Genomic DNA, 21,963 nt, shown 5'->3' on the forward strand with positions numbered 1-21,963 from the left:
GTTTTTGTAACAAGTAGTCAGTATTCTGGTTCAATTATCCATTAGAATTTAGTAAGATTCAATAGTGCTTCAGGATTACAACTGGTAGGCTACTAACTAAAGAAATTAAAATTTAATGAATTTATTAATAACAATAAAGTTCTTTAGGCATATAATATCAAAGTTAATTAAAGTAATCAATTGAATATAATATAGGATACAAGTTCCTACACTTCTCTCATGTACAGTAGTATTGTTCTGAAGGCACATATCACATCTTTATGGCTTTTAATTACCGTCTGGTACATTGTTAACATTTAATCCCAAAATACAAATATATACAAGTAAGTTTGTGTGTTTGTGTATAAATGCTCTAAGTAGTTCGCTATGCCTCAAACCTCGACTAGACATAACCAGTGACTTGACCAACCTGGCAATCAGAACAGCTTGCTTGAACAATAAAGCAACTGTTAAGCCGAACAACAATATAACAAGCAACAGCAACACAGAATCAGGAACAAGGAGATAATATAACAACACTAAGTAGGGACCATCTGCAGATCCTCCACAAAAGTCACAAAACTCCCATACTACTGAATCTAAGTTCAGCATTAGAAAATCCTCGACTGTGACAGTACACAGATACCAGTACAAATTAGGTCAGAAACTACAGATCAGGACCTGAGATTCTCAGAGTATCTATGTGACACACAACCTCAGTACTACATCGAAAATCCCTAAGTCTAGGCTATGTTTTGTGAACAGAGTTACACAGAACCTACAACAAGAAAGCGACAGAGATGATCTTCCAACAAGGTACAGCAATGGAGCTGGAGAGGCACGTCTTGTTGGAAGCAACGTCAAACAGACAAGAGCGAGTGCAGCCCAGTCCGACTCTCCTCCAGGTGAGGTGTGATCACCCCACCCTGGTCACGTGACTCTCCGTGGACTGTTGCTGCCCAGCAACTACAGAGAAGCCAGCAGGGAAACAAGTGGAGTGATAGTTAGACATGGCGGACAGCTACTTAACACACCCGAACTATGAGCACTGAATAATATATAAATGTTACATCCTAACTAATAATATAACTAAGTCAAATAATAATATAAAGCAATATATTTACGATTTAGCTAATATCGCAAATATAAGCAATATAAAATTATATGAACAGGCAATATAAATTATATACATTGTGACCCATTCAGGGGCTGCAATAGGGATCAACTTTGTCATCCTCCTTTGTACGTTGTCCAGTGCATTTATATCCATACTGTAATACGGAGACCAAAACTGTGCAGCATAATCTAAATGAGGCCTAACATAAGATATATAGAGTTGAAGAATAACCTGTGGACTTCTATTATTTATACTTCTTGATATGAAGCCAAGGATTCTGTTAGCTTTATTGTGAACACTTATGCACTATTGTCCTGGTTTCAGATTGCTGCTAACCAGACCTCCTAAATCCTTTTTGCATCCATAATATTATGATCTACATTATTTAGTTTATATGTGGCATGGTTACTTTCCTGTCCAATGTTTAGAACTTAGCATTTGTCTATATTAATCTGAATCTGCAACTTCTCTGCCCACTGCATCAGTCTATTCAAATCATCCTGGAGTGCTCTAATATCCTCATTAGAATGAATTGGATGGTCTATTTTGGAGTCATCAGCAAATTTGCTTATATTGCTATTTATTCTCTCATCTATTCTGTTTATGTAAATTATAAACAACAACGGGTCCAACACTGACCCTTGCAGAACACTGATTGTGACATGCCCCCATTCTGATTTCTCCCCATTTATGCCAACTCTCTGCTGCCTATTTGTCAACCATGCCTCTACCCAGGAAAACATTTCTCCTATTCCATGTGCCTTAAGTTACCTCAAAAGCGTCTGATGTGGAACTATATCGAAAGTCTTACTGAAGTCCATATACACAATATCATGTTCAATACCATGATCTACCTCCTCAAATACCTTAGTGAAGAAAGCTAGTAAATTCGTAAAACAGTAAAGCCCCTTTGTAAAACCGTTCTGAGATTCATTATTCAATTTATGCCTTTCAAGATGGCTATGAATTATTTCGGCAACTACTGATTCCATAAATTTTCTAAGTATGGAGGTAAGGCTTATTCATCTACAGTTCGAAGCTAAGGACCTGTCACCTGCCTTGAAAATAGGTATTACATTTACCATTTTCCATTTGTCTGGCACTATACCAGTTTGTAGTCATACATTGAAAAGATTAGTTAAAGGTGTACTAAGTTCCTTTACATTCATTTATAACCCTCAAAAACAGTTCATCAGGGCCAGGGGATTTGTTAGGTTTTAATTTCTCTATTTGTCTTAGGACCATGTCACTAGTTACTCGAGGGACACGGCAAATTAATTTTGGGTGTGATTTATAGGCCCCCAAACCTTGATAGGGAGGGCAGTAAGCTGTTATGGGACGAAATTCATAAGGCATCTAGATATGAAAATGTTGTTATAATGGGAGATTTTAACTTTAGACAAATTGATTGGAACAATATGACAGGAAATCTTGAGTCTAGTGACTTTCTTGATACGGTTCAGGACTGCTTTTTAGAACAGGTTGTGACAGAACCAACTAGAGGAAACAATCTGCTTGACTTGGTTCTTGCCAACAAAGATTCACTAATTCATAATCTTGAGGTTAATGATGAGCTTGGGGAAAGTGATCACAAATCAAGTAGTTTCAATATATCATGGAATTACCCAGATAACTGCAATCAAATCTCAGTCCCAGATTTTCGCTTGGTCGACTTCATGGGACTGAAAAATTTCCTGGGTGGGTTAAATTGGGATGTCCTGACTATGGGTCAGGTAGGTGATCTTGGTTGCCAATATGACGTTTTTCAGAGCATAGTTCTAGCTGCCCAGACAACTTTTGTTCCGAGTAGCGAAATTAGATCTAACAAAAATGATCCCAAATGGATGAACAATAGATTAAAACATCTCATTGGTCAAAAGAGAGGCATATATAGGCGTATCAAAAAAGGGGATGGGCAGTTAAGAAATCAATATATTCAATTAAAGAGAGAAATAAAGAAAGGAATAAGAAAAGCAAAAAGGAATTATGTGGCTAAGGTCGCAAGGGATTCAAAGATTAACCCTAAAGGATTCTTTCAGGTATACAGAAGTAAGATTACGGACAAGATTGGCCCACTTAAGAGTAACTCTGGCCAGATCACTGACAGTGATAAGGATATGTGTGAAATTCTAAATACCTAATTCCTCTCAGTTTTCACCAGGAAAATACTAGCGATATTCCTGAAATAATAGATTATGTAGAACAGGATGATAATAAACTATGTGCGATTGCGGTAACTAGTGACATGATCCTCAGACAAATAGAGAAACTAAAACCTAACAAATCCCCAGGCCCTGATGAACTGTTTGCAAGGGTGTTAAAGGAATGTAAAGAGGAACTTAGCATACCTTTGGCTAATCTTTTTAACATATCACTACAAACTGGCATAGTGCCTGATAATTGGAAAATGGCAAATGTAATACCTATTTACAAGGCAGGTGACAGGTCCTTGGCTTCGAACTATAGACCAATAAGCCTTACCTCCATAGTGGGAAAATTTATGGAATCAGTAACTGCCGAAGCAATTCGTAGCCATCTTGACAGGCACAGATTGATTAATGAATCTCAACACGGTTTTACAAAGGGGCGTTCCTGTCTTATGAATTTACTAACTTTTTTCACTAAGGTGTTTGAGGAGGTAGATCATGGTAATGAATATGATATTGTGTATATGGACTTCAGTAAGGCTTTCAATAGAGTTCCACACCAGAGGCTATTGAGGAAACTTAAGGCACACGGAATAGGAGGAGAATTTTTTTCCTGGGTAGAGGCATGGCTGACAAATAGACAGCAGAGAGTTTGCATAAATGGGGAGAAATCAGAATGGGGGCACGTCACAAGCGGTGTTCCTCAGGGGTCAGTGTTGGGCCCGTTGTTGTTCACAATTTACATAAACAACATAGATGAGGGAATAAATAGCGACATAAGCAAATTTGCTGATAACACCAAAATAGGCCGTCCAATTCATTCTAATGAGGACATTAGAGCACTCCAGGATGATTTGAATAGACTGATGCAATGGTCGGAGAAGTGGCAGATGCAGTTTAATATTGACAAAAGCAAAGTTCTAAATGTTGGACAGGTAAATAACCATGTCACATATAAACTAAATAATGTAAATCTTAACACTACTGATTGCGAAAAGGATTTAGGAGTTCTGGTTAGCAGTAATTTAAAATCAAGACAACAGTGCATTAGTGTTCGCAATAAAGCTAACAGAATTCTTGGCTTCATATCTAGAAGTATAAATAATAGAAGTCCTCAGGTTGTTCTTCAACTCTATATATCCTTGGTTAGGCCTCATTTAGACTATGCTGCTCAGTTCTGGTCACCGTATTACAGAATGGATATAAATGCTCTGGAAAACGTACAGAGGAGGATGACAAAGATGATCCCATGTATCAGAAATCTTCCCTATGAGAATAGACTGAGGGCCCTGAATCTGCACTCTCTCGAAAGGCGTAGAATTAGGGGGGATATGATCGAGGTGTATAAATGGAAAACAGGAATAAATAAAGGGGATGTAAATAGCGTGCTCAAAATTTCCAACCAATACAGGACTCGCAGCAATGGTTTCAAGTTGGAAAAATTCAGATTCAGAAAAGATATAGGAAAGCACTGGTTTGGTAATAGAATTGTGGATGAGTGGAACAAACTCCCGAGTGCAGTTATTGAGGCTAAAACGTTGTGTAGTTTTAAAAATAGGTTAGATAAATACATGAGCGGGTGTGGGTGGGTGTGAGTTGGTCCTGACTAGCTGTGCTGCTGGGTATGGTGCAGTGCTCCATCCTTGAGTGGAGATGATCAGACTGTGTGGGTCATTGGGCTAATCCAGGGGGGGGGCGGTCATTGGTCTAATCCGGGTGGGACATGGACCTGCTCTGCATGGGTCAGTAGGCCTGTTCAGTGTTCCTTCTTTCTTATGTTCTTATGTTCTAATAGTGCAAAGCTTATTATCGTTCTGTTATACAAAAAAAAATTTTTCTGGAATTTCACTTGTATCTTCCTGAGTAAAAAAATAGAGGAAGTAGGTATTAAAAAGTTCACACATTTCCTTAACACTGTCAGTTATGTGACCCGAGTTACTCTTAAGAGCCTATCTTGTCCCTAATCTTACTTCTGTATACCTGAAAGAATCAACCATACCCCCGGCCGGGATTGAACCCGCGGTCATAGAGTCTCAAAACTCCAGCCCGTCGCGTTAGCCACTAGACCAGCTAGCCACAATAAGATTCATCCAACTAGGTATATTTCTACACCATAGGAAAGTTAGCACAGGCACCTCTGTGACCACAAATGCAAGTTTTTACAGACGAATCTCCAGCTAGCGTGGCCGTGACGAACTCTAGCTCAAGTCCCTTCACTGCCGTCAACATGACTCAAGAAATCGTAATGACACGATTGCAAATAAACCATACCCCCGGCCGGGATTGAACCCGCGGTCATAGAGTCTCAAAACTCCAGCCCGTCGCGTTAGCCACTAGACCAGCTAGCCACAATAAGATTCATCCAACTAGGTATATTTCTACACCATAGGAAAGTTAGCACAGGCACCTCTGTGACCACAAATGCAAGTTTTTACAGACGAATCTCCAGCTAGCGTGGCCGTGACGAACTCTAGCTCAAGTCCCTTCACTGCCGTCAACATGACTCAAGAAATCGTAATGACACGATTGCAAATAAACCATACCCCCGGCCGGGGGTGCATTTGTGGTCACAGAGGTGCCTGTGCTAACTTTCCTATGGTGTAGAAATATACCTAGTTGGATGAATCTTATTGTGGCTAGCTGGTCTAGTGGCTAACGCGACGGGCTGGAGTTTTGAGACTCTATGACCGCGGGTTCAATCCCGGCCGGGGGTATGGTTTATTTGCAATCGTGTCATTACGATTTCTTGAGTCATGTTGACGGCAGTGAAGGGACTTGAGCTAGAGTTCGTCACGGCCACGCTAGCTGGAGATTCGTCTGTAAAAACTTGCATTTGTGGTCACAGAGGTGCCTGTGCTAACTTTCCTATGGTGTAGAAATATACCTAGTTGGATGAATCTTATTGTGGCTAGCTGGTCTAGTGGCTAACGCGACGGGCTGGAGTTTTGAGACTCTATGACCGCGGGTTCAATCCCGGCCGGGGGTATGGTTTATTTGCAATCGTGTCATTACGATTTCTTGAGTCCTGAAAGAATCCTTTTGGGTTAGTCTTCGAATACCTTGCAACTTTAGCCACATAATCCCTTTTTGCTTTTCTTATACCTTTTTTTATTTCTCTTTAATTGAATATATTTATTTCTTAACTGCCCATCTCCTCTTCTGACTCGTCTATATGTGCCTCTCTTTTGACCAATGAGATGTTTTAATCTATTGTTTATCCATTTGTAATCATTTCTGTTACATCTAATTTCCCTTCTTGGAACAAAAGTTGTCTAGGCGGCTAGCACTAGACAACTCTGAAACACGTCAAATTGGCAACCAACGCCAGGTACCTGACCCATAGTCAGGTCATCCCAATTTAGCCTACCGAGGTAATTTCTCAGTCCCATAAAGTCTGGCAAGTAGAAATCTGACACAGAGACTTGATTGCATTTATCTGGGTAATCCCATGATATGTTAGGTAAGACACACATGAGATGTTGAAACTGAGTGATTTGTGATCGCTTTCCCAAGGCTCATCATTTACTTCAAGATTATTAACTAGTGATTCTTTGTTGGCAAGAACCAAGTCAAGCAGGTTGTTTCCTCTAGTCGGTTCTGTCGCAAGCTGTGTTAAAAAGCAATCCTGAATTGTATCAAGAAAGTCGCTTAACTCAAGATTTCCTGTCACATTGTTACAATCAATTTGTCTAAAGTTAAACTCTCCTATTAACACAACATTTTCATATCTAGGCGCATTATGAATTTCGTCCCATAGTAGCTTGCCACACTCCCTTTCATAGTTTGGGGGTCTAGAAATCACACCCAAAATTAGTTTTTCACGACCTTCGAGAAACTGTAGCCAAACAGATTCTTTGTCCGATGTTTCTAATCTTATATCTTCTCTAACACAACAATTTAAATTATCTCTGACATACATCGCCACTCCACCACCCTTCCTGTTGACCCTATGAGTGTGGAATAGTTTATAACCCTGTATGTTGCATTCAGAAGGTATTTCTCTATCTTTCAAGTTGAACCAGGTCTCCTTTATAACAATAATATCTATATTACCTGCTCTTGCCAGTAATCTTAGCTCATCTGTCTTATTTCTTAGACTCCTACTATTTGCATAATAAACCTTAAAGAAGCTAGTCACTCGTTGCCCTCTACTATCTCTCTTTGCTTGTTGAGCAATTGCTTTGCCTTTACTTGCAATAATATCTGCTGTTTTCAACCCTAGTACTGCAGCCTGATTGTTTCCCACAAACACCCATACCTCTATAACCTATGAGTTTAAATTCCTAGACAAGTCATCAATTACCCCTCAATCGAATTGGCTAATGCAACCACTCCAGCCCCAGAGAGAGGAACCCCATCCCTTGCATACATATCATGTTTGCCACAGAATTTGTCCCAGTTATCAATGAATGGGATTGCAAGTTCCTTGCAGTACCTAACTAGAAATTTACACCAATTGTTCCAGAAATCCATTCACTGCCCACTCCCTTTCTAGGCAAGATGCTACATATGATTGGGATCCCACCTTTAGACCTAACTACTTCAATGGCTGACCTGTACTTATCCAGCAGCTCCTGTCTCCTGCTCTTCCTGATGCCTTTTCCACCAGCACTAAGACAGATCATGGGCTTGTTCCCATTACCTGACATAATATTATCCAACCTGCTGATTATAACACCAACAACAGCTCCCGGGAGGCACACCCTCTGTCTCACCTTCATATCTCTGTTACAAAATGCACGGTCCATATATCTTACCTGAGAGGCTCCCACAATCAGAATATTCTTATCTTGATTAGCAGGGCAGTCAGTGGTGCCTTTAATATAAGAACCTCACTAACCACCAAGGTACACTCATCCTGGAGAACAGAGAATCGATTTCCTACTTTCACATCTTCTCTATTAACCTTCTTTCTCTTGCTTCTTCCTGCACTGTGAACCACTTGCCACTTAAAGCGACTGCAACTCTTTAACTCACTGCTGGTAACCTTTTCCTCCTTACCAGGACCAATCATCTCACACTCACTCCCAACCCCATCTAGGCAAAGCTTCAGCCTTCTGTTTTCCTCCTGAAGAAGTAGAACCTTCTTCAACACTTTAACCTGAGATTCCATGACACTACAGCAAGCCATGGTCTCGGTAACACCCCACGGTAATTCCCCAGACAGCTAAGGAGAGTGAACTCTGATCACACCGTATCGACTTACCTGGGTGTTTTTATCTGACCCAAAATTTTTCTCTGGCTTGTGGTAGGGAAAATTTGATCCCTATATAGTTGTCTTGCTTGAAGTTGGAGTTTCTCGAGGAATGCTGCACTGTCTCCCACTAGGATTGTTCTGCTTACATTCACACGATTTCTCTACACAGTTCAGTCTAAGCTTTGTCTTTAGTTTCTTGGTAATTTCACAACAGGAAGATCACACTTCACCGTGTGATAGTTCTATCGCTAATTTTTGAGACTGTAAAATGAACAAGAGTCAAGAAAGCACTGAACACTATTTTTCTTTTGTTCAGGGGCGATGTCCATGCAAAACACATTTCATGTGCATCTCCTGAAGCCAGTCTGAGCTTCTCCAGTGCACTTCACCCTAGAACAGCCCCTAAATGCTGAGTTCAGCATGATTTCCCTCCTTGCTAAACATCGTCACAGTATTTAATACAAAATGGTCAATTTCTTGTTGTCTGGCTATAGACGACAGTTCATCTTATTCCCACCTTGTAAGTAAAGTGGTTCAGGGTTATTCTGTAATTTTCCTGCTAAGGGAAAGAGTCATTTTTCTCGTTTCTCTGTCACTCGTATTACAACGAACACTGTGATGCAAGAAAAGGTGACGTGACTGTGATCTGGTATACGCTGGTAGACGCACATACTTCTCTTTAAACTGATCATGCGGAAGCAAGAGAGGCTATCAGCCCCTCCACTGGGAGGACTGAGTCCCTCAGATCCTTCAGGGGGCTGATGGGATAATACCCATTTTCTGGAAAATTTTCTCCACAATTGTCATCATCAATCGTCATCAACATCGCTCCTAATATATCCAGCCAGTCTTTGTTTTATGAAACATTATTTGTTATAAGAAGAGAGTGGCTGCTCACTGGTTCATCGCTGAAGTCTCACATCTGCCTCACATCCCTCAAACTCGGCCTCGGGTAAAAATGACTGAGCACATCCACTTGAAGCCCAAAATTTCTCTTTTTGCATTAGAGCTAACTTCAAATAGTTTATAAAAAAATAAATGGCTTAGATATAACACTATGTTAAAAAAAATCACTTTTGTCGTGTTCCTGGGAAATATGCATCATTTCTCAATTCTTTATAACTAAACAAAATTTAGAAAAGCAATTTTGATCCCAGAACTTTGCTTTTGTGGTCAGGACACTTCTGGAACACTTTCAAGAAACACTGATGTAAAACTATTATGTTCTAGGGTTTCGCTTGGCAAATATAAAACAAGGGCTCACAAACCAGCATTCAGTTCAACTCTGGCTGCCTGAGAAGAAACATCAGAAGTGAAATGGCATCAAGAGGCTGCAGTCACTCTCCAGATGCATTCTGCTACATATGTTGTCAATTCATTAACGCAAGAGCAAAGAAGTTCTCTCTAACATCATCTGAAAAAGAATGTGTGCAGCTTACAAAGCAAATTTTGGCATGCCAGTTGAGGACCAAGACAAGACCTGGGCGCCTCATGTTGCTTGTGAACATTGTAAGAAAACATTGTAAGATATGAAAGTCATTAGGGTTAAATCTTGAATAGGAACATTTTTTAAGTGAAATGTATGTAACAGAAACTAGTTCTTTTGTTCTTTTACAGGATGATATAGAGGAGAAAAAAGAGCCATGAAGTTTGGTGTTCCTAGAATATAACGTGAACCCACTGATCACTCAACCACTGTTACTTCTGTCTGGTGGATCCTTCCAAACACCAAACTGGGAAAAATGCACCTGCTATTTCTTATCTAGACCTTCCTTCTTCTATTGCACCAGTTCCACACAGTAATGATCTTCCTGTACCTACACCTCCAGAAAGAAGTCAGCCATCAGAAGAAAGCAGCAAATCAGAAGATGAAGAGCATAGTGAACAAGACTATGATCTCACACATGCAGCTGTTGAGAGGAATCCTTACTACCCAAACCAAACAGACATCAATGACCTTATCAGAGATCTTGGTTTGACAAAATCAAATGCTGAGCTTTAGATTTCAAGGCTCAAGGAGTGGGACTTGGTGGATGAAAGTGTGCAAGTGACAAGCAAAAGAAAACATCACCAACATTTCTCAAGCTTCTTCCTAATGAAGACAGGTTGTGCTACTGTAATGATGCATCAGGCCTGTTTGATGCAATTGGAATTGCATGCAATCCAGATTACTGGAGACTCTTCATTGACAGCTGCTCCAGAAACCTAAAAGCTGTATTTTTGCACAATGGGAACAAGTATCCATCTCTTCCCTTAGCTCATTCAGTGCATCTTAAGGAGGACTACAACAGTATCAAACCTCTACTGGAAGCTATGAACTATGATAAGTATAGCTGGGAAGTTATTGGAAACTTTAAAATGATGGCATTTTCGATGGGACTCCAAAAAAGGTTTTACCAAGTTTCCCTGTTATCTCTGTCATTATGATAGTAGAAAGAGAGCAGCACATTACCAGAGGAAGCACTGGCCTCAAAGGACTGAGTTCTCAGTAGGAAGACATAATATCAAACATAAACCATTGGTGGATCCTCTGAAGGTTCTGTTCCCTCCATTACACATCAAACTAGGGTCTGCAGTCTTCAAGTATCTTCAATACTTCTTTCCCAGGCTATCAGAGGCAAAGGTGAAGGCTGACATCTTCACTGGACCATAAGTCAGGAAAATCATGGAGTATTCAGAATTTCCAAAGAAGCTCACAGAGAAGGAAAAGGAAGCCTGGGAGAGTTTTGTTGCTGTAGCACAGGACTTTCTTTGCGACAATAGGGCTGACAATTATGTGGAAATTATTTAAACTTTGGTAAAAGATGAGTTGTAGGACGTCCCTTAAGGTCCATACCCTTGATGCTCATGTTGACAATTTCAAAGAGAATATGTGAGCATACTCAGAGGAGCAAGGGCAGCGTTTCCACCAAGATATAAGGAACTTTGAACACAGATGTCAGGGATCTTATAATGAAAACATGATGGGAGGCTACATTTGGGGGCTTAAACACGAGAGTGATTTGTTCGATGTTCGCAAATCTAGAAAAACTGCTCATTTTTAACTTTGTAAATATGTCTCAGAAAATTTAAAATAATATTTGTATAAATTTTATTTTATGTAAATTTTATTGATTTTTTTTTCTTTTTGTTTTGCATCCAAAACTAGCAAAAAATATTGAAATTTAGCCATTTTTTGTCAAAAATTCGTCCTGTAAGCCACAAAAGTAAAATTTAAAAGAAATAATGGGCACTGTCTATTGTTTTGCAATAAAAGGAGTTGGAAAATAACACTTTCTTGCCAGGAACAAAAATTGTGTTACGTAATGTAATCTTCGACGGTAATAATAACACAAACAAATAATCAGTTAGTTATTATATTCAGCAGCCAGCCAGCCTGCCAGCCTGCCAGCCAGCCTGCCAGCCTGCCAGCCTGCCAGCCAGCCAGCCAGCCTGCCAGCCTGCCAGCCAGCCAGCCAGCCTGCCAGCCTGCCAGCCAGCCAGCCAGCCAGCCAGCCTGCCAGCCAGGTGGCCAGCCAGCCTGCCAGCCAGCCAGCCAGCCAGCCAGCCAGCCAGCCAGCCAGCCAGCCTGCCAGAATGCCAGCCAGCCAGCCTGCCAGCCAGCCAGCCAGCTAGCCAGCCAGCCAGCCAGCCAGCCAGCCAGCCAGCCAGCCTGCCAGCCAACCAGCCTACCAGCCTGCCAGCTAGTCAGCCAACCATTCATCCAGCCAACCAGCCAGTCAAGCTGCCAAATAAATCATGATGCTTACACTAATTGGTTGGCTCTTCTTCTGGCCCAACTTACTCCCCAGTATTGGGGATCGTCCTCGCGCTCTTCTTCTGGCCCAACTTACTCCCCAGTATTGGGGATCGTCCTCGCGCTCTTCTTCTGGCCCAACTTACTCCCCAGTATTGGGGATCGTCCTCGCGCTCTTCTTCTGGCCCAACTTACTCCCCAGTATTGGGGATCGTCCTCGCGCTCTTCTTCTGGCCCAACTTACTCCCCAGTATTGGGGATCGTCCTCGCGCCACAAACAACAACAACAACAACAACATTTCACTAATGACTAACTTACATCACATAACATAAACAAAGCCACTGATTGCAACACACTACACAAAACAAGCTATACACGCAAAGTTTTGTCCTGCTCCTTCCCACCCATCCCTCCATCCCACCCATCCCTCCTTCCCACCCATCCCTCCATCCCACCCATCCCTCCTACCCACCCATCCCCCCTTCCCACCCCTCCCTCCATCCCACCCATCCCTCCTACCCACCCATCCCCCCTTCCCACCCCTCCCTCCTTCCCACCCATCCCTCCTACCCACCCCTCCCTCCATCCCACCCATCCCTCCATCCCACCCATCCCTCCATCCCACCCATCCCTCCTTAACACCCATCCCTCCATCCCACCCATCCCTCCTACCCACCCATCCCTCCTACCCACCCATCCCTCCTTCCCACCCATCCCTCCTACCCACCCCTCCCTCCTTCCCACCCATCCCTCCTACCCACCCATCCCTCCTACCCACCCCTCCCTCCTTCCCACCCCTCCCTCCTTCCCATCCATCCCTCCTACCCACCCCTCCCTCCTTCCCACCCATCCCTCCTACCCACCCATCCCTCCTACCCACCCATCCCTCCTACCCACCCATCCCTCCTACCCACCCCTCCCTCCTTCCCACCCATCCCTCCTACCCACCCATCCCTCCTACCCACCCCTCCCTCCTTCCCACCCATCCCTCCTTCCCACCCATCCCTCCATCCCACCCATCCCTCCTTCCCACCCATCCCTCCTTCCCACCCATCCCTCCATCCCACCCATCCCTCCTTCCCACCCATCCCTCCATCCCACCCATCCCTCCTTCCCACCCATCCCTCCTTCCCACCCATCCCTCCATCCCACCCATCCCTCCTTCCCACCCATCCCTCCATCCCACCCATCCCTCCTTCCCACCCATCCCTCCTTCCCACCCATCCCTCCTTCCCACCCATCCCTCCTTCCCACCCAGCCCTCCTTCCCACCCATCCCTCCTTCCCACCCATCCCTCCATCCCACCCATCCCTCCTTCCCACCCATCCCTCCTTCCCACCCATCCCTCCTTCCCACCCATCCCTCCTTCCCACCCCTCCCTCCTTCCCACCCATCCCTCCTTCCCACCCATCCCTCCTACCCACCCCTCCCTCCTTCCCACCCATCCCTCCTACCCACCCCTCCCTCCTTCCCACCCATCCCCCCTTCCCACCCCTCCCTCCTTCCCACCCATCCCTCCTACCCACCCCTCCCTCCTTCCTACCCATCCCCCCTTCCCACCCCTCCCTCCTTCCCACCCATCCCTCCTACCCACCCCTCCCTCCTTCCCACCCATCCCCCCTTCCCACCCCTCCCTCCTTCCCACCCATCCCTCCTACCCACCCCTCCCTCCTTCCTACCCATCCCTCCTACCCACCCCTCCCTCCTTCCCACCCATCCCCCCTTCCCACCCCTCCCTCCTTCCCACCCATCCCTCCTACCCACCCCTCCCTCCTTCCCACCCATCCCCCCTTCCCACCCCTCCCTCCTTCCCACCCATCCCTCCTACCCACCCCTCCCTCCTTCCTACCCATCCCTCCTACCCACCCCTCCCTCCTTCCCACCCATCCCCCCTTCCCACCCCTCCCTCCTTCCCACCCATCCCTCCTACCCACCCCTCCCTCCTTCCCACCCATCCCCCCTTCCCACCCCTCCCCCCTTCCCACCCCTCCCTCCTTCCCACCCATCCCTCCTACCCACCCCTCCCTCCTTCCTACCCATCCCTCCTTCCCACCCATCCCTCCTACCCACCCCTCCCTCCTTCCCACCCCTCCCTCTTTCCCACCCATCCCTCCTTCCCACCCCTCCCTCCTTCCCACCCATCCCTCCTTCCCACCCATCCCTCCTTCCCACCCCTCCCTCCTTCCCCCCATCCCTCCTACCCACCCCTCCCTCCTTCCCACCCATCCCTCCTTCCCACCCCTCCCTCCTTCCCACCCATCCCTCCTTCCCACCCCTCCCTCCTTCCTACCCATCCATCCTTCCCACCCATCCCTCCTTCCCACCCATCCCTCCTTCCCACCCATCCCTCCTTCCTACCCATCCATCCTTCCCACCCATCCCTCCTTCCCTCCCCTCCCTCCCTCCCTCCAACCCCTCCCTCCCTCCAACCCCTCCCTCCCTACTTCCCACACCTCCCTCCCTCCCTCCTAAACACCCCTCCCTCCCTCCCTCCCTCCTAAACACCCCTCCCTCTTCCCCACCCTCCCTCCTTCCCACCCCTCCCTCCCTCCCTCCTTCCCACACCACCCTCCCTCCCTCCCTCCATCCCTCCCTCCCTCCTTCCCACCCGTTCCTCCTTCCCACGCCTCCCTCCATCCCTCCCCTCCCTCCCTCCTACCACTCCCTCCATCCCAACCCCCCTCCTTCCAACCCCTCCCTCTCCACCACTCCTCCCACCAAACCACTCCCTCTCATCCACCCCTCCATCTCTATCACCCCTCCCTAAATACCACCCTTCCTTCCTACAACCCCTCACAACCAATCGCCTTCACACCTCTCCTGAAACCCCTCCCTCCTTGAAACCCATTCATTCTTACCCTCCCTCCCTTCCGCCTTAAAACCCCTCCTTCCATCCATCCTTCCTATCCCCCCCTCCTGCCTTTCCTGCCACCCACTCCTCCATCCCTTCCCTCCCTCCCTCCAAACCACCACCTCTCCCAATTTCCCACCCAACACTCATTTACCTCCTCTGCTGCCACATTCCTGGTGTTGCCATTATCTGAAGCCTCTCACTCCTTCACCATCTGGTTTAACATGAAACTGACGCTTCACAACAGTTTCTCAGTTTGAACAATTCCACTAGACGCATGTCGGTAGCTGCGCATACTGCGTAGGTTATAACTGTGTTGCTTAACACGAGTCCTCTGTGGCTGCACACTGCTTAGGTTATAACTGTGTTGCTTAACACGAGTCCTCTGTGTCTGCACACACTGCGTAGGTTATAACTGTGTTGCTTAACACGAGTCACCTGTGTCTGCACACACTGCGTAGGTTATAACTGTGTTGCTTAACACGAGCCCTCTGTGTCTGCACACACTGCGTAGGTTATAACTGTGTTGCTTAACACGAGTCCTCTGTGGCTGCACACACTGCGTAGGTTATAACTGTGTTGCTTAACACGAGTCCTCTGTGTCTGCACACACTGCGTAGGTTATAACTGTGTTGCTTAACACGAGCCCTCTGTGTCTGCACACACTGCGTAGGTTATAACTATGTTGCTTAACACGAGTCCTCTGTGGCTGCACACACTGCGTAGGTTATAACTATGTTGCTTAACACGAGTCCTCTGTGGCTGCACACACTGCGTAGGTTATAACTGTGTTGCTTAACACGAGTCCTCTGTGTCTGCACACACTGCGTAGGTTATAACTGTGTTGCTTAACACGAGTCCGCTGTGGCTGCACACACTGCGTACATTATAACTATGTTGCTTAACACGAGTCCCCTGTGGCTGCACACACTGCGTAGGATAACCCGAGTCCCCTGTGGCTGCACACACTGCGTAGGTTATAACTGTGTTTCTTAGCACGAGACCCCTGTGGCTGCGCACTTTGCGTTGGTTATAACTGTTGTGGCATGCAAAGAGTTGCTCAGGATGCGTGTGACAAAGCAAAAAGGTTATTGTGTACTGCACCCATTATTTTGTCTCCAGACCTCTCCAAACCTTTCTCATTACAGGTTGATGCTTGTGAGTCTGGGGTTGGGGCAGTACTGTTGCAAAATGGGGCCAAGGAGTTGCAGCCTGTAGCCTTCTTCTCTGCAAAGTTCCAGCTGCAAAGTTCCAAAGCCAGTACCAGCCCTCTGGCTGGTACTGGCTTTAGAGCACTTTGATGTTTATGTGGGACAAACTTCGCAGGTGGTCAAGGTCTACAGTGATCACAACCATCTAGTATATCTCCAAGCCATGAAGAACCACAATGCAAGGCTCATGAGATGGAGTCTACAACTGCAACCCTATTCTGTTAAAATCTTGCATATTGCCGGCAAAGAAAATATGTAGGCAGACTCTTCATCTAGAGTCTAACTATATTATAATTATATATTAGGTTAGGATGTGTTAGGTTACTTGTGGTAACCCCTTCCAATCTCTTTTTTTTTTATCCCCTGGTGTGGGTTTTTTTTTTTAGTGAGGGGATGCGGGCTACCTTCCGCCCGTGTCTTGGACCTAAGCTAGCCCGACTGTCTGCTGTCTCACTCTAAGTTTAGGGTTTGGCTTTTTGTCACGAGAAAATCTGAGCTCTGTCTAAGAGGTGGATGGTTGAGAGGAAAGGCAGTCCCATTATTTTGTGCCATGGCGGCATGGTTACCACTGGAAGGTGGGAGCCTAATCCTGAGCCTTCTCGGGGTGGGGATGTGGCATGCAAAGAGTACGTAACCTTTATACAGCGCATGTACACACCCACATTTACAGGCTATCTCCCCCAACCAGCGAACCAGGGGACTGAGAGTTGACGATGGGGCCCCGTTGTTCAACCAGTACCCAGGTTCCAGCCAATGAGAAGATGGTTTTGGCAATCACAGAGGTTATGTGGGTACCACTCTCCTGTCTGCCCTTGTCATTCCCATTCTAGAGCTGGTTGAAGCATGGTCTGCTCTCTAGTGGCTTCTATTCTGCCTTGCTTACCGTGGAGTGCACTAATACCTATCGCTGTACATAGTGTACATAGTGTATATAGTGTACATACTTATGTTCTAAAGTGGTGAAGTATAATATAAGTCAAAAGTTTTCTGCTGTGTTTATTTTGCTCCCTTTACACCCAGGATAACAGGCCATTTGGACTCCTGGGTTGTAATAACTGTGTTGCTTAACCCAGGTCCCCTGTGGCTGCACACCCTGAGTATGCTATCCCTGTGTTGCTTAACCCGGGTCCTCTGGCAGTCAAGGTATGCGACTGAAATATTGCAGACAGGAGCATAAACTTGTAAGGCAGTTAAATATCAACATTGATGTGAGGAAGCTAATTAAAAGTAGCATTCATAAGTTGTCATATTCTTGTCAAGTTGTTCCTAAATCTTTCACTAAATATGAGGAAATTCACATCATAAGTGAAGCTGAAACTTTCATTAAGGAACACTGTCCTTTTAATGATGCATTAATTTGATATCTCAGAGAACGTTTTCCTGAAAACTGGAAAGACTGATTTACAACGCTGCGATGAAGCTGCTGCCGACTGATGTGTCTCAGATTCAGTTATCTTCACTTCAGAATACTGTGGAGGTGTCTTCACGAAATATCCTTCCTGTTGTGGAGGTGCCTTCACGAAATATCCTTCCTGTTGTGGAGGTGTCTTCACGAAATATCCTTCTTGTTGTGGAGGTGTCTTCACGAAATATCCTTCCTGTTGTGGAGGTGTCTTCACGAAATATCCTTCCTGTTGTGGAGGTGTCTTCACGAAATATCCTTCCTGTTGAGGATGTGTCTTCACGAAATATCCTCCCTGTTGTGGAGGTACCTTCGCGAAATATTCTTCCTGTTGTGGAGGTACCTTCACGAAATATCCTTCCAGTTGTGTAGGTGCCTGTACAAAATATCCCGCCTGTTGTAGAGGTGCCTATACGAAATATCCTTCCTCTTGTGGGGATGCCTAAAGGGAGATATCATCCTTCCTATAGAATAAATTAATGGGGGTATTGTCTTTCCCACAGAATAAACTAATGGGCTGTTATCCTTCCTACAGAATAGACTAATGGGGATATCATTTCTACAGAATAAACTAATGGGGGTATCATTCATACAGAATAAACTAATGGGAGTACAATCCTTCCTACAGAACAAACTAATGGGGTATCATCCGACAGAATAAACTAATGGGGGTATCATTCATTCAGGATGAACTAATGGGGGTATCACCCTTCCTACAGAATAAACTAATGAGTATTTATCCTTCCTACCGATTAAACTAATAGGGGTATCATCCTTCCTACAGAATAAAATAATGGGGGTATCATCCTTCCTACAGAATAAACTAATGGGGAGTATCATCCTTCCTACAGAATAAAATAATGGGGGTATCATCCTTCCTACAGAATAAACTAATGGGGAGTATCATCCTTCCTACAGAATAAAATAATGGGGGTATCATCCTTCCTACAGAATAAACTAATGGGGAGTATCATCCTTCCTACAGAATAAACAAATGGTGGAATCATCCTCACTACAGAATAAACTAATGGGGGTATAATCCTTCCCACAGAATAATCTAATGGGTATCATCTTTCCAGCAGAATAAACAAATGGAGGTATAATTCTTCTTACAGAATAAACTAATGGAAAGGTATTATCCTTCCTACAGAATAAACTAATGAGGGGTATCATCCTTCCTACAGAATAAATTAATGAGAAAGTATCATCCTTCCTAGAGAATCAACTATTGGGGGTATCATCCTTTCTACAGAATAAACTAATTGGGTTTCATCCTTCCTACAAAATCAACTAATGGAGGTATCATTCTTCCTACAGAATAAACTAATTTAAAGGTATCATCCTTCCTACAGAATGAACTAATAGGGGTGTCATCCTTCCTACAGAATAAACTAATGGGGGTATTATCCTTCCCACGGAATAAATTAATGGGAGCATCATTCCTACAGAATAAACTAATGGAGGTTATCATCCTTCCTAGAGAGTAAACTAATGGGGCATCATCTTTCCTACAGAATAAACTAATGGGGGTATCATCCTTCTTAGAGAATAAACTAATGGGGTATCATCCTTACTACAGAATAAACTAATGGGGATATTATCCTTCCTACAGAATAAACTAATGGGTGTATCATCCTTCCTAGTGCGTTGCATTAGCCAATTCGATTGAGAGGGTAATTGATGGCTTGTCTAGGAATTTAAACTGATAGATTATAGAGGTATGGGTGTTTGTGGGAAACAATCAGGCTGCAACATTAGGGTTAAAAACTGCAGTTATTACCGGGATACCTCAGGGATATGTTTAAAAGGCAATATTCAAAATAAAGTTGCTAGTAATGGCAAATCAATTGATCAACAAACAAAGAGAGATAGTAGAGGGCAACGAGTGACTTGCTCCCTTAAGGTTTACTATACAAATAGTAGGAGCCTAAGAAATAAGATAGATTAGCTAAAATTACTTGCAAGCGTAGGTAATATAGATATTATTGGTATAACAGAGACCTGGTTCAACCTGAAAGATAGAGAAATGCCTTCTGAATGCAACATATAGGGTTATAAACTATTCCACACTGATAGGGTCAACAGGTATGGTGGTGGTGTGGCGATGTATGTCAGAGAAAATTTAAATTGTTGTCTTAGACATGATATAAGATTAGAAACATCGAACACAGAATCGGTTTGGCTTCAGTTTCTCGAGGGTCGTGACAAATTAATTTTGGGTGTGATTTATAGGCCCCCAAACCCTGATAGGGAGGGCAGTAAGCTGTTATGGGACGAAATTCATAAGGCATCTAGATATGAAAATGTTGTGATAATGGGAGATTGGAGATTGTCATATTGCAACAATATGACAGGATGACAGGAAATCTTGAGTCTAGTGACTTTCTTGATACGGTTCAGGATTGCTTTTGAGAACAGGTTGTGACAGAACCAACTAGAGGAAACAATCTGCTTAACTTGGTTCTTGCCAACAAAGATTCACTAATTAATAATCTTGAGGTTAATGATGAGCTTGGGGAAAGTGATCACAAATCACTTAGTTTCAATATATCATGGAATTACCCAGATAACTGCAATCAAATCTCTGTCTCAGATTTTCGCTTGGCCGACTACATGGGACTGAAAAATTACTTGGGTGGGCTAAATTGGGATGTCCTAACTATGGATCAAGTAGGTGATCTTGGTTGCCAATATGACGTTTTTCAGAGCATAGTTCTAGCTGCCCAGACAACTTTTGTTCCGAGTAGGGAAATTAGATCTAACAAAAATGATCCCAAATGGATGAACAATAGATTAAAACATCTCACTGGTCAAAAGAGAGGCATATATAGGCGTATCAAAAGAGGGGATGGACAGTTAAGAAATCAATATATTCAATTAAAGAGAGAAATAAAGAAAGGAATAAGAAAATCAAAGAGAGATTATGAGGCTAAGGTCGCAAGGGATTCAAAGACTAACCAAAATGGTTCTTTAAGGTATACAGAAGTAAGATTAGGGACAAGATTGGTCCACTTAAGAGTAACTCTGGTCAGATCACTGACAGTGATAAGGATATGTGTGAAATTCTAAATACCTATTTCCTCTCAGTTTCCACCCAGGAAAATACTAGCGATATTCCTGAAATAATAGATTACGTAGAACAGGATGATAATAAACTATGTACGATTGCGGTAACTAGTGACATGGTCCTCAGACAAATAGAGAAACTAAAACCTAACAAATCCCCAGGTCCTGATGAACTGTTTGCAAGGGTGTTAAAGGAATGTAAAGAGGAACTTAGCATACCTTTGGCTAATCTTTTTAACATATCACTACAAACTGGCATAGTGCCTGATAAGTGGAAAATGGCAAATGTAATACCTATTTACAAAGCAGGTGACAGGTCCTTGGCTTCGAACTACAGACCAATAAGCCTTACCTCCATAGTGGGAAAGTTTATGGAATCAATAATTGCCGAAGCAATTCGTAGCCATCTTAACAGGCACAGATTGATTAATGATTCTCAACACGGTTTTACAAAGGGGCATTCCTCTCTTACGAATTTACTAACTTTTTTCACTAAGGTGTTTGAGGAGGTAGATCATGGTAATGAATATGATGTTGTGTATATGGACTTCAGTAAGGCTTTCGATAGAATTCCACACCAGAGGCTATTGAGGAAACTTATGGCACACGGAATAGGAGGAGAAATTTTTTCCTGGGTAGAGGCATGGCTGACAAATAGACAGCAGAGAGTTTGCATAAATGGGGAGAAATCAGAATGGGGGCACGTCACAAGCGGTGTTCCTCAGGGGTCAGTGTTGGGCCCGTTGTTGTTCACAATTTACATAAACGACATAGATGAGTTAATAAATAGCGACATAAGCAAATTTGCCGATGACACCAAAATAGGCCGTCCAATTCATTCTAATGAGGACATTAGAGCACTCCAGGATGATTTGAATAGACTGACGCAATGGTCGGAGAAGTGGCAGATGCAGTTTAATATTGACAAATGCAAAGTTTTAAATGTTGGACAGTTAAATAACCATGCCACATATAAACTAAATAATGTAGATCTTAATACTACCGATTGCGAAAAGGATTTAGGAGTTCTAGTTAGTAGTAACCTAAAACCAAGACAACAGTGCATTAGTGTTCGCAATAAAGCTAACAGAATTCTTGGCTTCATATCTAGAAGTATAAATAATAGAAGTCCTCAGGTTGTTCTTCAACTCTATACATCCTTGGTTAGGCCTCATTTAGACTATGCTGCTCAGTTCTGGTCACCGTATTACAGAATGGATATAAATTCTCTGGAAAACGTACAAAGGAGGATGACA

The sequence above is a fragment of the Cherax quadricarinatus genome, chromosome 33 (genome assembly GCF_038502225.1).
Source record: "Cherax quadricarinatus isolate ZL_2023a chromosome 33, ASM3850222v1, whole genome shotgun sequence".
Classification (NCBI taxonomy): domain Eukaryota; kingdom Metazoa; phylum Arthropoda; class Malacostraca; order Decapoda; family Parastacidae; genus Cherax; species Cherax quadricarinatus.